The sequence below is a fragment of the Salvelinus alpinus genome, chromosome 19 (genome assembly GCF_045679555.1).
Source record: "Salvelinus alpinus chromosome 19, SLU_Salpinus.1, whole genome shotgun sequence".
Taxonomy (NCBI): Eukaryota; Metazoa; Chordata; class Actinopteri; order Salmoniformes; family Salmonidae; genus Salvelinus; species Salvelinus alpinus.
The window spans coordinates 52,633,816-52,649,397 of record NC_092104.1 but is presented as its reverse complement, the minus strand read 5'-3'; the positions used below and the strand labels follow the sequence as shown (position 1 = coordinate 52,649,397).

General features: G+C 42.3%; 1 long non-coding RNA gene across 1 annotated transcript; it reads left to right on the top strand.

Moving 5' to 3' along the window:
• Window positions 1–10,851: 10,851 nt before the first annotated feature.
• Window positions 10,852–12,369, top strand: LOC139545980 (uncharacterized). The gene is made up of 4 exons (XR_011669170.1): window positions 10,852–11,290; window positions 11,409–11,513; window positions 11,850–11,922; window positions 12,134–12,369. It is a non-coding gene; the product is annotated as an uncharacterized lncRNA (long non-coding RNA).
• Window positions 12,370–15,582: the final 3,213 nt, after the last annotated feature.

Below are 15,582 nucleotides of genomic sequence, written 5' to 3'. Positions count from 1 at the left end.
AGCGTTTGAGGGGTAAAGGCCAGAGATATCACAGAAAAGAGGAGATAGAAATCCCATTGGATATTGAACAAAGACTGTCGACCAATCGCGTTTACGTTGTCATGTTGCGTCACGCGGTTGTTACGGTATCGTCACGCAACACTCAGAGTCTATATTTGTATTTAGGCTATTCCGAGTCGATAATCACGTAATAATAAGTAATTCCCTCGACCGCGTCCACAGAATTGGGAAAACAAACATTCTTTCCAATGGACCACCATTGTAAAAGTCTATTTTGTTATACAGGATAACAAAACATGCCAAAGCTGCTGTGTAACCAGGTCAAAAATCTTCAGGCTATTTGGCATGGGAAATGTGGGGACACGGTGGCCAAGTAGGCTGCAAGTGGAAAACATTTGTGTGAAAAACATTTTATCACAAATAATCAATTTAACTTGTTAGTATACTCCACTCACTACTTGTATCTGTGTAGTCTATTTGTTTGTGTTGTTGGTCTTGGCTAGCTTAATGTTCCTGTCGGTAGCTAGGTAGCTAGCACTCACCCAAGTTGCTGCTTGCACTGTCATGAAAAGGGGCATGAGGGAAGCCCTACAATATTACGTTTTTCTAAGTAGTGAGAACGCTTTGGAGCAGTAATCTTTAGACATGTGCTTTTCTTAAATGTAGTTTTGTAATTGATTAAAACAAGCAGACAACAAGAAAACTGCGTTTGAATGGGGTCATGTTTTTGAACTGAGCCAATGGGGTAACTTAGGGAACCACGGGTTGTTTTCCCCACAAGTGGGCGTTCTATCTAATACCAACAAGGACTATAAAATGAGTCCCAAGACGCTTGTGGGGGTCGTAGAGCAAAATGGAGAACACCATTGTGTTCATGGGAGCCTCATCTTTCCACAGATGGGTCATAAAGGTTAGGTGATTTTGTGAGAAGACCGATTTTCAGGATGTCTCATGGTCTGACAAACAGGGCTCTAGCTCTGTCACATTTTCAGTGCAGATATGCGACATCACCGGATGCGGTGGATTGAGATGCATCCAATGCAAAAAAAAAAACATAGACTAGGGGTATTATTAAAAAGGCCAGCCCTTTGTTAGCAGTTTCAGCATCCCTGAACTATTAGTTAGTTGTATTTGCCCAACACCCCTTATTTTCTAATTATTAGCGGTACCTGCACGTCAACCCACTTGATTTGAAGATAATGTTGCTGCTGCCGTCTCTTATGACCGAAAAGAGTTTCTGGATATCAGAACAGTGAATACTCACCTCGAACTGGACAAAGATTTTTTCTTTAATGAGTCCAAAGCAAAGGATATACTGTTTCTCCTAGACCAGGGCCAAATCCCTGTTATTCGCAAGAAGAAAAGACGGAGGTACAGGGGGCAGAGATCGGTGTGCCTTGTGAGAATTCGTCGGTGAGTGTGTAACCTGTCTCTACCATCCATCCTATTGGCCAATGTGCAATCACAGGAGAATAAACTGAATGAGCTCCGTTCGAGACTATCCTACCAATGGGACATTAAAACTGTAATAGCTTAAGTTTCACTGAGCCGTTGCTGTACGACAACACGAATAATATACAGTTTAGAGGTTGACCGATTATGATTTTTCAATGCCGATACTGATACCGATTATTGGAGGACCAAAAAAGCCGATACCGATTAATCGGCCAATTTTTTTACAATTTTTATTTTTATTTTTTTGTAATAATGACAATTACAACAATACTGAATGAACACTATTATTTTAACTTAATATAATACATAAATCAAATCAATTTAGCCTCAAATAAATAATGAAACATGTTCAATTTGGTTTAAGTAATGCAAAAACAAAGTGTTGGAGAAGAAAGTAAAAGTGCAATATGTGCCATGTAAAAAAGCTAATATTTAAGTTCCTTGCTCAGAACATATGAAAGCTGGTGGTTCCTTTTAACATGAATCTTCAATATTCCCAGGTAAGAAGTTTTAGGTTGAGGTTATTATAGGAATTATAGGACTATTTCTCTATACCATTTGTATTTCATATACCTTTGACTATTGGATGTTCTTATAGGCACTATAGTATTGCCAGTGTAACAGTATAGCTTCCGTCCCTCTCCTCGCCCCTACCTGGGCTCGAACCAGGAACACATCGAAAACAGCCAGCCTCGAAGCATCGTTACCCATCGCTCCACTCAAGGGGAACAACTACTCCAAGTCTCAGAGCGAGTGACGTTTGAAACGCTATTAGCGCGCACCCCGCTAACAAGCTAGCCATTTCACATCGGTTACACCAGCCTAATCTCGGGATTTTATAGGCTTGAAGTCATGCCAGCTGCTGGCAAACGCACGAAAGTGCTGTTTGAATGAATGCTTACGAGCCTGCTGCTGCCTACCACCGCTAAGTCAGACTGCTCTATCAAATATCAAATCATAGACTTAATTATAACATAATAACACACAGAAATACGAGCCTTTGGTCATTAATATGGTCGAAGCCGGAAACTATCATTTCGAAAACAAAACGTTTATTCTTTCAGTGAAATACGGAACCGTTACGTATTTTATCTAATGGGTGACATCCATAAGTCGAATTATTCCTGTTACATTGCACAACCTTCAATGTTATGTCATAATTACGTAAAATTCTGTCAAATTAGTTCGCAACGAGCCAGTCGGCCCGAACTGTTTCATATACCCTGACTCTGCGTGCAATGAACGCAAGAGAAGTGACACAATTTCACCTGGTTAATATTGCCTGCTAAACTGGATTTCTTTTAGCTAAATATGCAGGTTTAAAAATATATACTTCTGTGTATTGATTTTAAGAAAGGCATTGATGTTTATGGTTAGGTACAGTCGTGCAAAGATTGTGCTTTTTTCGCAAATGCGCTTTTGTTAAATCATCCCCCGTTTGGTGAAGTTGGCTGTCTTTGTTAGGAAGAAATAGTCTTCACACAATTCGCAATGAGCCAGGCGGCCCAAACTGCTGCATATACCCTGACTCTGTTGCAAGAGAAGTGACACAATTATCCTAGTTAAAATAAATTCATGTTAGCAGGCAATATTAACTAAATATGCAGGTTAAAAAATATATACTTGTGTATTGATTTTAAGAAAGGCATTGATGTTTATGGTTAGGTACACATTGGAGCAACGACAGTTCTTTTTCGCGAATGCGCACCGCATTGATTATATGCAACGCAGGACACGCTAGATAAACTAGTAATATCATCAACCATGTGTAGTTAACTAGTGATTATGATTGATTGATTGTTTTTTATAAGATAAGTTTAATGCTAGCTAGCAACTTACCTTGGCTTCTTACTGCATTCGCGTAACAGGCAGGCTGCTCGTGGAGTGCAATGTAAGGCAGGTGGTTAGAGCATTGGACTAGTTAACTGTAAGGTTGCAAGATTGAATCACCTTGCTGACAAGGTAAAAATCTATCTTTCTGCCCCTGTGGAAGGCAGTTTACCCACCGTTCCTAGGCCGTCATTGAAAATAAGAATGTGTTCTTAACTGACTTGCCTAGTTAAATAAAGGTGTAAAAAAACAACAACAAAAAACAATCGGTGTCCAAAAACACCGATTTCCGATTGTTATGAAAACTTGAAATCGGCCCTAATTAATCGGCCATTCCGATTAATCGGTCAACCCCTAATACAGTTGACTGGGTTTTCCATGCATGGGCAGGAAAGAACAACTACGTCCGGGTAAGACGAGGAGTGGTGGTGTGTGTCTATTTGTCAATAACAGCTGGTGCGCAATGTCTAATATTAAGGAAGTCTCGAGGTATTGCTCGTCTGAGGTAGAGTACCGCATGATAAGCTGTGGACCACACTATCTACCATCACCACAAACTGATTCTGGCACTAAGACCACACTCAAAGAGCTGTATAAGGCAATAAGTTAACAAGAAAATGCTCATCCAGAAGCGGCGCTCCTAGTGGCCGGAGACTTTAATGCAGGCAAACTTAAATCCGTTTTACCTCATTTCTACCAGCATGTCAAATGTGTAACCAGAGGAAAACATGCTCTAGATCACCTTTACTCCACACACAGTGATGCATACAAAGCTCTCCCTCGCCCTCCATTTTGCAAATCTGACCATAACTCTATCCTCCTGATTCCTGCTTACAAGTAAAAACTAAAGCAGGAAGTACCAGTGACTCGCTCAATATGGAAGTGGTCAGATGACACGGATGCTACACAACAGGACTGTTCTGGGATTCATCCAATGACATTGAGGAGTAAACCACCTTTATGCTCATTTTGAAGCAAGCAACACTGAAGCATGCATAAGAGAACAGGCTGCTCTGGATGACTGTGTGACCACGCTCTCCGTAGCCGATGTGAGCAAGACCTTTTAACAGGTCAACATTCACAAGGCCGTGGGGCCAGACAGATTACCAGGACATGGACTCAGAGGATGCGCGGACCAACTGGCAAGTGTCTTCTCTGACATTTTCAACCTCTCCCTGACCATGTCTGTAATACCTACATGTTTCAAGCAGACCACCAGAGTCCCTGTGCCACAGGAAGTGAAGGTAACTTGCCTAAATGACTACCACCCTGTAGCACTCATGTCGGTAGCCATGAAGTGCTTTGAAAGGCTGGTCATGGCTCACATCAAGACCATCATCCCGGAAACCCTAGACCCACTCCAATTCGTATACCGCCCCAACAGATCCACAGATGACGCAATCTCAATCGCTCTCCACACTGCCCTTTCTCACCTGGACAAAAGGAACACCTATGTGAGAATGCTATTCATTGAATACAGCTTAACGTCCAACACCATAGTGCCCACAAAGCTCATCACTAAGCTAAGGACCCTGGGACTAAACACCTCCCTCTGCAACTGGATCCTGGACTTCCTAACGGGCCGCCCCCAGGTGGTAAGGGTAGGCAACAACACATCTGTCGTTCTGCCCCTGAACAAGGCAGTTAACCAACTGTTCCTAGGACGTCATATAAGAATTTGTTCTTAACTGACTTGCCTAGTTAAATAAAGCTAAAATAAAAATATAAAATCTGCCACGCTGATCCTCAACACAGGGGCCCCTCAGGGGTGTGTGCCTAGTCCCCTCCTGTACTCCCTGTTCACCCATGACTGTGTGGCCAAGCACGACTAGAACACCACCATTAAGTTTGCTGACGACACAACAGTGACAGGCCTGATCACCGACAACGATGAGACAGCCTATAGGGAGGAGGTCAGAGACCTGTCCGTGTGGTACCTGGACAACAACCTCTCCCTCAACGTGAGCAAGACAAAGGAGCTGATCGTGGACTACAGAAAAAGGAGACCTGAGCATGCCCCCATTCTCATCGCAGTGGAGCATGTTGAAAACTTCAAGTTCTTTGGTGTTCACATCACCAACAAACTATCAATGCACTACACAGGGTATTGTGTACGGCCCAGTACACCACTGGGGCCAAGCTGCCTGCCATCCAGGACCTCTACACCAGGCGGTGTCAGAGGAAGGCCGTAAAAATTGTCAAAGACACCTTCCACCATAGTCATAGACTGTTCTCTCTACTATCGCACGGCAAGCAGTACCGGAGCACCAAGTCTAGGTCCAAAATGCTTCAGAACAGCTTCTACGCCCAAGACTCCTGAAATGCTCATCAAATGGCTACCCAGACCCCTCTTTGCGCTGCTGAAACTCTCTGTTTATTATCTACTCTCTTGTTATTATCTTTGCATGGTCACTTTAACTCTACCTACATGTACATATTACTTCAATTACCTCGACTAACCGATGCCCCTGCACATTGACTCTGTACCAGTACCCCCTGTGCATAGCCTCGCTATTGTTATTTTACTGTTGCTGTTTAATAGTTTGTTACTTTTATTTAAAACATTTGACCTATGTATTTTTTTTGTATGTTTTTCTTTTTAACTTATTAAAGCATTGTTGGTTAAGGGCTTTGTAAGTAAGCATTTCACTCTAATGTCTACACCTGTTGTATTCGTTACGTGTGACAAATAAAATTTGATTTGATTACTGACCACAACTACGAATGTAAACTACTCACCTACTACTCAACTACGGACCACAACCACACGATTACTGACCATGATTACTGGACCACGCGTCTAATTACAGACACTACTGACCACAACAACACAACTACTGACGAAAACGACTGGCCACATAACTACTGATCGCAACGAATGAACACAACTACTGACCAAAACAACACAACTACTGACCACACAACTACTGACCACACAACTCCTGAACCACACAACTACTCACCACAAGTACAGAACCACAACTACTGACCACAACTACTAAACACAACTACTGAACTACACAACTGAACCAAACAACTAATGACAACAACCACACAACTACTGACCACAACCTCAAAAGTACTGACCACAACTACTGATCACAACTACTGATCACAACCACTAATCACAGCTTCTTACCACAACAACTGACCACTAATGACCACAACCTAACAACATCTAACCATAACTACTGACCACAACTACTGACCACACGTTTACTGAACCACACAAACAATGAGTATAAGGACACAACTATTTACCACAAACACAATACTTCTAACCACACAACTAATGACCACAACTCCTGAACACAACTACACAGGCCACAACTACTCAGCACAACCACACAACTATTCACCACAACCACACAACTACTGACCACAACTGCTGACCACTAATGATCACAACTACTGATTAAAACTACTAACCACAAATACTGACAACTACTGACTATAACTACTGACCACATAACTACTGAACCACAACACAACTACTAACCACAAGTCCTGAACCACAACTACTAACGAGAACTGAACTACATAATTACTGAACCACTCAACTAATGACAACAACCACATAACTACCGACAAAAACTATTGACCACAACCACAAGTTCTTGACCACAACCACACAACTACTGACCAAAATTACACACCTACAGACTGATATCACTCACCATTACTGACCACAACTACTGATGAAAACGACTCGCCACAACTGACCACAACTACAGACCACAACCACATAACCACTGACCCTGACTACTGGACCATACACCTACTTACAGACAAGACTGACCACTACTGACAACAACTACTCACCACAACTACTGACCAAAACTACTGACCACAGCATTCTGTGGCACGTCATTTAATTCTCAGCCATTTCTTCTGTTACTGCAAGTTATTGCTAGTTTGACCACCAGAGGGCATCTTTGAGAATTATTTGATAGTATTCCGTATTGGCATTACCAGTTTTTTTTGTTGTTGTAATAACATAGTATATGGGATTGATTTTAAGAAATTTGGCTTAATTAAATTGATTAATATTATAGTGTTTCCATTCAGAGAAAAATTGTCAGTTTGTAAATTCAGACCGTTTCGCTTTCGGAGCGCACACTGGACGTTCGGGCTGAGGGGTAGGGTTGATTTGAGCGTTCTGGCCTTACAACGGCAGTCAAGCACCCAGCTAACGTTGGCTAGCTTGCTAGCTACTTCCAGACACAAATGACACCACTCTGACCATTTTACTCGCCCTAGCAGAGCTGGTAAGGCAGTTTTCGTGTTAACCAGAGCGTTGGTGACTGTAAACGTGCTGCTGTAAACAATTTAATTATGCTTTTTTCCGACGTTTACTGACACCGGCCATATTCAACGGGTGTTGAGCGCTCGTAAAGTAATTATTCTGCGCTCTGGTACACTCAGTTGAGAGTGCTCTGAAATCCATGTAGATAGTAGGCTGGACACATGAAATTTTTAACAACGTTCTTTTCTGATAAAAACTAGTTCAGTGCATCCGCTGTGGAGCCCAGTTTTTCCGCTGTGGAGCCCAGACCATATTTGCCAGCTTCTTGCCGTCATTTTGAAGTAATCGAGAAAAAACAGGCCTTATTTTAGTGCATTTTTTCACCCTGCCAGCTCCTATTAGTTCTTTCGAGCACCGTGGCACCAACTTGCATTCCGAAGGTTCAACGTCACAATGCCTCCTTCGCTATTGTTGGCAATGAGACCTCCTCACTAACTTTTTAATGTTAACAATAGGGGGCGCTGTTTTCACTTTGGAAAAAATCGTGCCCAATTTAAACAGCCTCGTACTCTATTCTAGATCATACAATATGCATATTATTATTACTATTGGATAGAAAACACTCTCAAGTTTCTAAAACTGTTTGAATTATATCTGTGAGTAAAACAGAACTCATTTGGCAGCAAACTTCCAGACAGGAAGTGAAAATGGGGCTCTGTTTCAGGGCCTGCCTATTCAACTGGCTTATATTTATCGATATACATGCACTTCATACGCCTTCCACTAGATGTCAACAGGCAGTGGAAGGTGGAATGGGGTGTCTAGCTTGATCTGAGGTCGAACAAGAGCTTTTGGAGTGGCAGGTCAGCCATTTTGTCAGTTTTCCAAGGCGCGAGAAGTACCTCGACATTGCCTTCTGAAAAGCGTTCGGTTTACACGGCGAATATCTCCGGCTCTGATTTTATTTGATACATATTAGAAAAACATCATAAAGTAGGTTTTTTCAACCGAGTTTCATCAGTTTATTCAACGTTTATTGGGACTTTTGGAGTTTTCCGTTCTTTGCGTCAAAAGAGGGTGGGAATGTTAGTAACCTTAGCTAGCATTGTGGCGCGAATTCGACAGAAGAAATGGACATTCTAAAACCAAACAACAATTTATTCTGGACCAAGGACTCCTTGTACAACATTCTGATGGAAGCTCAACAAAAGTAAGAAAACATTTATGATGTTATTTCGTATTTCTGTGTAAATTGTTGAGTCCTATTCTCCGCCGTTTTGGTGAGTGCTGTCTCACAATAACGCAAGCTGTATGTTATGGTAAAGTTATTTTTTTAAATCTAACACAGCGGTTGCATTAAGAACCAGTGTATCTTTCATTTGCCATACAACAAGTATTTTTATGTAAAGTTTATGATGAGTTCTTTGGTCAGATTAGGTTAGTGTCCAAAATATCTCTGGAGATTCTGGGGAATCGATGCTACGTATTCACAATGTATAATCAGGATTTGTAGCTCTAAATATGCACATTTTCGAACAAAACATAATTGTATTGTATAACATGATGTTATAAGACTGTCATCTGATGAATTTGTTCAAGGTTAGTGATTAATTTTATATCTTTTGCGGTGAATAAATGCGTTTGTGTGTTTGGCTATTGTGGTAAGCTAATATAATTCTATATTGGGTTTTCGCTGTAAATCGGAAATATTGGCTGGATTCACAAGATGTTTATCTTTCATTTGCTGTACACCATGTATTTTTCATAAATGTTTTATGATGAGTATTTATGTATTTCACGTTGCTCTCTGTAATTATTCTGGCTGCTTTGGTGATATTTTTGATGGTAGCTGCAATGTAAAACTATGATTTATACCTCAAATATGCACATTTTCGAACAAAACATAAATGTATTGTATAACATGTTATAAGATTGTCATCTGATGAAGTTGTTTCTTGGTTAGTGACTAATTTTATCTCTATTTGGTCGGTTTTGTGATAGCTACCTATGCGGTAGAAACATGGTGAAAATATGCGGTTGAGTCTTTGGCTATTGTGGTTAGCTAATATAAATACATATTGTGTTTTCGCTGTAAAACATTTTAAAAATCGGAAATTATGGCTGGATTCACAAGATGTTTATCTTTCATTTGCTGTATTGGACTTGTGATTTCATGAAAATTATATTATATGATATCCCTGTCCCGTTAGGCTAGGCTATGCTAGTCAGATCCCGGATCCGGGATGGGTATCACTGAAAGGTTAAAATGTAAACAACAAAAATAATATTGGAACTCTGTGGTCTTCAAATTGTTTCCTATGGGGGAAATATAGGCAAGTCTGTCTATTTCGCCAAATATCTCGCAATGTGTATATATATTTTTTTTTCAAGTCGGGTGTAACCGGTGTGAAATGGCTAGCTAGTTAGCGGGGTGCGCGCTAATAGCATTTCAATCGGTGACGTCACTCGCTCTGAGACCTTGAAGTAGTGGAGCGATGGGTAAGGAGGCTTCGAGGGTTTCTGTTGTCTATGTGTGCAGAGGGTCCCTGGTTTGAGCCCAGGTAGGGGCGAGAAGAGAGACGGAAGCAAAACTGTTACACGGGCACCATTTTAATCAGGAGAATCTCCTCTTTGTAATTATGTAAGTCTGGGCTGTGAGCTCGTTTGTCATCGATCGCTAGACCAGAAATAGTAGGACATTTTTTCCCCCCTACTTTTTCATTAGGCAGACATAAGCACAGTTGACACCATCGAGGTGCGGATGTTTACTTTCTACACAAGTAGTTTTTTTCCAGTTTCGTCCAATGAACAGATTTTAGTGGTAAAATAAAAAGGGATACATTTTTAAATGGAATTCTAAGCATCACTCCAGTCAAAACAGACTCTGTGAACGTTAGATTCCATTAATTTTCTATGGGCTCGTGCTAGTGTTCCAGTTTAGCCAACGTTCTTAAGCCATTTTTCAGCCTTGTGTGAATTTTGACTCATTCTATTGTCCAGCCTATAGATAGCCAGAGCAAATTTACGAAAGCACCCGAATGTCCATTGAGAAAGCATAACGACTATACCATTTAGCTAAGTTAAGAATGATGAGAATAATCAAGTCAATAAACGTTGGGTAGTTAGCCTATAGTTAATATACTGGCAAGTTTGATGTATAACTACTAACCGTTAGGTAGCTAGCTAACATTCCAGTACATACTCCTGTAATGATTTGCTATATGGTCCTTAAGGACAGCGTAGCTAACAAATTGTCAGCCAACATAACATGTAAGGTAACTTATTTGAAAAGTCATTACTTTATTACATTGCAAGCTACCCCTTGGTCGTTAGGGCAAATCTGGTCTGTGATAGGAGAGGGGTTTCACATATAGCTCGGCTATTAGACTATTCTTTAGTAAAGGTTGAATAGTCTATTGTTCAGCTAGCCCTCCTCCCCAACTTGCAACAAATTGCTGTTCCCATCTCATTCCTTTCCCTCTTCCACGCGTCATCATTCTGCTCCTGAGTGGCTCGCTTGTGGGCGTGCTGGCAGGATATGGCAGCATCTTCGGTTGTGCGTCAAGAATTCTGCATACAGTTGCACATTTGTATGAACGTGTGGTTATTCACAGGCAAATTGTTATATGCTATGGAGGTACATTTGTGTACTTTTGTCGAGAGCAAAACCATTATTATTTTCAATCAAAAATAATTGTTCTGAAAGCAACTTTTTTCCGACACAAAGGAAATCAAAGAGGACACCTACAAAAATCTCAGGTAAGCAGCACTGGGCTGTATTGACGTATCCTAAAAATGACATCTGCTGCTTTAGATTGAACGGTCATATCTCAGTTATTGTTTTCATATCTATAAAAATGTTTCTTTACTTTCAAAGAACGAGCTGATCAAGGGGTCGAAAATGTAGATATTGCCAGATGTTCACTGTCTGAGGAAAAGGCCGTGGAAGCCTTATTGCTGGCAAAAGTGCCCATAACCAGAGGTAATTAAACTGTTCTGTGTTATTTTTCTCCATCTCTGCCTGTCTTGTTGTACATGTAACCTGTCTCACATGCATTAATTAAAAAACCCTTAAGATGTCAGCTGCTAATTTTCACATAAACACAGACATTTTCACTGGACTATCTGTTGCTGCCAAGTCATGATTTCCCTGGGGGTTAGCCTTGCAATAACCAAGTGGTGAGAAACATGTTTGTCCTCGTGTGTCCGTTTTTCAGCATAAAGTACTCTGTGGACACCAGGTGAGACCACACACACACACAATAACAGTCTCTCTTCTTCACTTCATCCATCTCCACCTTCTCCCTAAATCCTCTAGGTTATATCAGCTGTTTTGGTGAACCTCTCCCGCAGCTGAACTGGCTGACACAGAGGGCACAGCATGATCATAGGTGAGATGTCACTTGGTCAGGTCAACAGGAAGTATTATTAAAGAGATGCTTTACATTGAAATACAGACAGAGATGTAGTAGTCCCAGAGTTAATGATCCAAGGTCAGTTTTGCATTTCACCTCCTGATTTAAGATGACTGATCGTGTTAGAATAAAAAAAACAAGGCTTAATCATGCTCTCTCTCTCTATCCATCTGTCACTCGTCTGCAGGTATGTTTTGATGTGAGAGAGGAAGCCAGTCCCGTCATCGCCACCTCACCCGCTCTTAAGATAACCTTCGGGCCAACTGGGGGCCCAAGGCTGGTTAGGAGCCACCGCAATTGTGATGATCTGATAGAATATTAGGGTAGCACTGTAATTCATGAATCATATGCTGTCTGCCGCTGTTATTACATCTTTCAATCAAATTCAATCAATCAAATTTATTTAAAAAAGCCCTTCTTACATCAGCTGATGTCACAAAGTGCTGTTCAGAAACCCAGCCTAAAACCCCAAACAGCAAGCAATGCAGCTGTAGAAGCACGGTGGCTAGGAAAAACTCCCTAGAAAGGCCTGAACCTAGGAAGAAACCTAGAGAGGAACCAGGCTATGAGGGGTGGCCAGTCCTCTTCATGCTGTGCCGGGTGGAGATTATAACAGAACATGGCCAAGATGTTCAAATGTTCATAAATAACCAGCAGGGTCAAATAATAATAATCACAGGGGTTGTCGAGGGTGCAACAGGTCAGCACCTCAGGAGTTAATGTCAGTTGGCTTTTCATAGCCGATCATTCAGAGTATCTCTATTGCTCCTGCTGTCTCTAGAGAGTTGAAAACAACAGGTCTGGGACTGGTAGCACGTCCGGTGAACAGGTCAGGGTTCCATAGCCGCAGGCAGAACAGTTGAATCTGGAGCAGCAGCACGGCCAGGTGGACTGGGGACAGCAAGGAGTCATCAGGCCAGGTAGTCCTGAGGCATGGTCCTAGGGCTCAGGTCCCCTGAGAGAAAGAAAGAAAGAAAGAAAGAAAGAAAGAAAGAAAGAGAGAATTAGAGAGAGCATACCTAAAGATACACAGGACACCGGATAAGACAGGAGAAATACTCCAGTTATAACAGACTGACCCCCCCCCCCCCCCGACACATAAACTAATGCAGCATAAATACTGGAGGCTGAGACAGGCGGGGTCGGGAGACACTGTGGCCCCTTCCGACAATACCCCCGGACAGGGCCAAACAGGCAGGATATAACCCCAACCACTTTGCCAAAGTACAGCCCCCACACCACTAGAGGGATATCTTCAACCACCAACTTACCATCCTGAGACAAGGCCGAGTATAGCTCACAAAGATCTCCGCCACGGCACAACCCAAGGGGGGGGGCGCCAACCCGGACAGGAAGATCACGTCAGTGACTCAACCCACTCAAGTGACGCACCCCTCCTAGGGACGGCATGAAAGAGCACCAGTAAGCCAGTGACTCAGCCCCTGCACAGCTCTGCCAGGGCCTGGGATCGGGAGAGACACTTAAGTGTTTTAGTACTATATCTCTTGACACAATGATGAAAATAATCATGGCCTCTAAACCTTCAAGCTGCATACTGGATCCTATTCCTACTAAACTACTGAAAGAGCTGCTTCCTGTGCTTGGCCCTCCTATGTTGAACATAATAAACGGCTCTCTATCCACCGGATGTGTACCAAACTCACTAAAAGTGGCAGTAATAAAGCCTCTCTTGAAAAAGCCAAACCTTGACCCGGAAAATTTAAAAAACTATCGGCCTATATCGAATCTTCCATTCCTCTCAATTTTTTTTGAAAAAGCTGTTGCGCAGCAACTCACTGCCTTCCTGAAGACAAACAATGTATACAAAATGCTTCAGTCTGGTTTTAGACCCCATCATAGCACTGAGACTGCACTTGTGAAGGTGGTAAATGACCTTTTAATGGCGTCAGACCGAGGCTCTGCATCTGTCCTCGTGCTACTAGACCTTAGTGCTGCCTTTGACACCATCGATCACCACATTCTTTTGGAGAGACTGGAAACCCAAATTGGTCTACACGGACAAGTTCTGGCCTGGTTTAGATCTTACCTGTCGGAAAGATATCAGTTTGTCTCTGTGAATGGTTTGTCCTCTGACAAATCAACTGTACATTTCGGTGTTCCTCAAGGTTCCGTTTTAGGACCACTATTGTTTTCACTATATATTTTACCTCTTGGGGATGTTATTCGAAAACATAATGTTAACTTTCACTGCTATGCGGATGACACACAGCTGTACATTTCAATGAAACATGGTGAAGCCCCAAAATTGACCTCGCTAGAAGCCTGTGTTTCAGACATAAGGAAGTGGATGGCTGAAAACTTTCTACTTTTAAACTCGGACAAAACAGAGATGCTTGTTCTAGGTCCCAAGAAACAAAGAGATCTTCTGTTAAATCCGACAATTAATCTTGATGGTTGTAAAGTCGTCTCAAATAAAACTGTGAAGGACCTCGGCGTTACTCTTGACCCTGATCTCTCTTTTGACGAACATATCAAGACTGTTTCAAGGACAGCTTTTTTCCATCTACGTAACATTGCAAAAATCAGAAATTTTCTGTCCAAAAATGATGCAGATAAATTAATTCATGCATTTGTTACTTCTAGGTTAGACTACTGCAATGCTCTACTTTCCGGCTACCCGGATAAAGCACTAAATAAACTTCAGTTAGTGCTAAATACGGCTGCTAGAATCCTGACTAGAACCAAGAAATTTGATCATATTACTCCAGTGCTAGCTTCCCTACACTGGCTTCCTGTTAAGGCAAGGGATGATTTCAAGGTTTTACTGTTAACCTATAAAGCGTTACATGGGCTTGCTCCTACCTATCTTTCCGAGTTGGTCCTGCTGTACATACCTACACGTACGCTACGGTCACAAGACGCAGGCCTCCTAATTGTCCCTAGAATTTCTAAGCAAACAGCTGGAGGCAGGGCTTTCTCCTATAGATCTCCATTTTTATGGAATGGTCTGCCTACCCATGTGAGAGACGCAGACTCGGTCTCAACCTTTAAGTCTTTACTGAAGACTTATCTCTTCAGTAGGTCATATGATTGAGTGTAGTCTGGCCCAGGAGTGTGAAGGTGAACGGAAAGGCTCTGGAGCAACGAACCACCCTTGCTGTCTCTGCCTGGCCGGTTCCCCCCCACTGGGATTCTCTACCTCTAACCCTATTACAGGGGCTGAGTCACTGGCTTACTGGTGCTCTTTCATGCCGTCCCTAGGAGGGGTGCGTCACTTGAGTGGGTTGAGTTACTGACGTGATCTTCCTGTCTGGGTTGGCGCCCCCCCCTTGGTTTGTGCTGTGGTGGAGATCTTTGGGGGCTATACTCGGCCTTGTCTCAGGATTGTAAGTTGGTGGTTGAAGACATCCCTCTAGTGGTGCGGGGGCTGTGCTTTGGCAAAGTGGGTGGGGTTATATCCTTCCTGTTTGGCCCTGTCCGGGGGTATCATCGGATGGGGCCACAGTGTCTCCTGACCCCTCCTGTCTCAGCCTCCAGTATTTATGCTGCAGTAGTTTGTGTCGGGGGGCTAGGGCCAGTTGGTTATATCTGGAGTACTTCTCCTGTCTTATCCAGTGTCCTGTGTGAATTTAAGTATGCTCTCTCTAATTCTCTCCTTCTCTCTTTCTTTCTCTC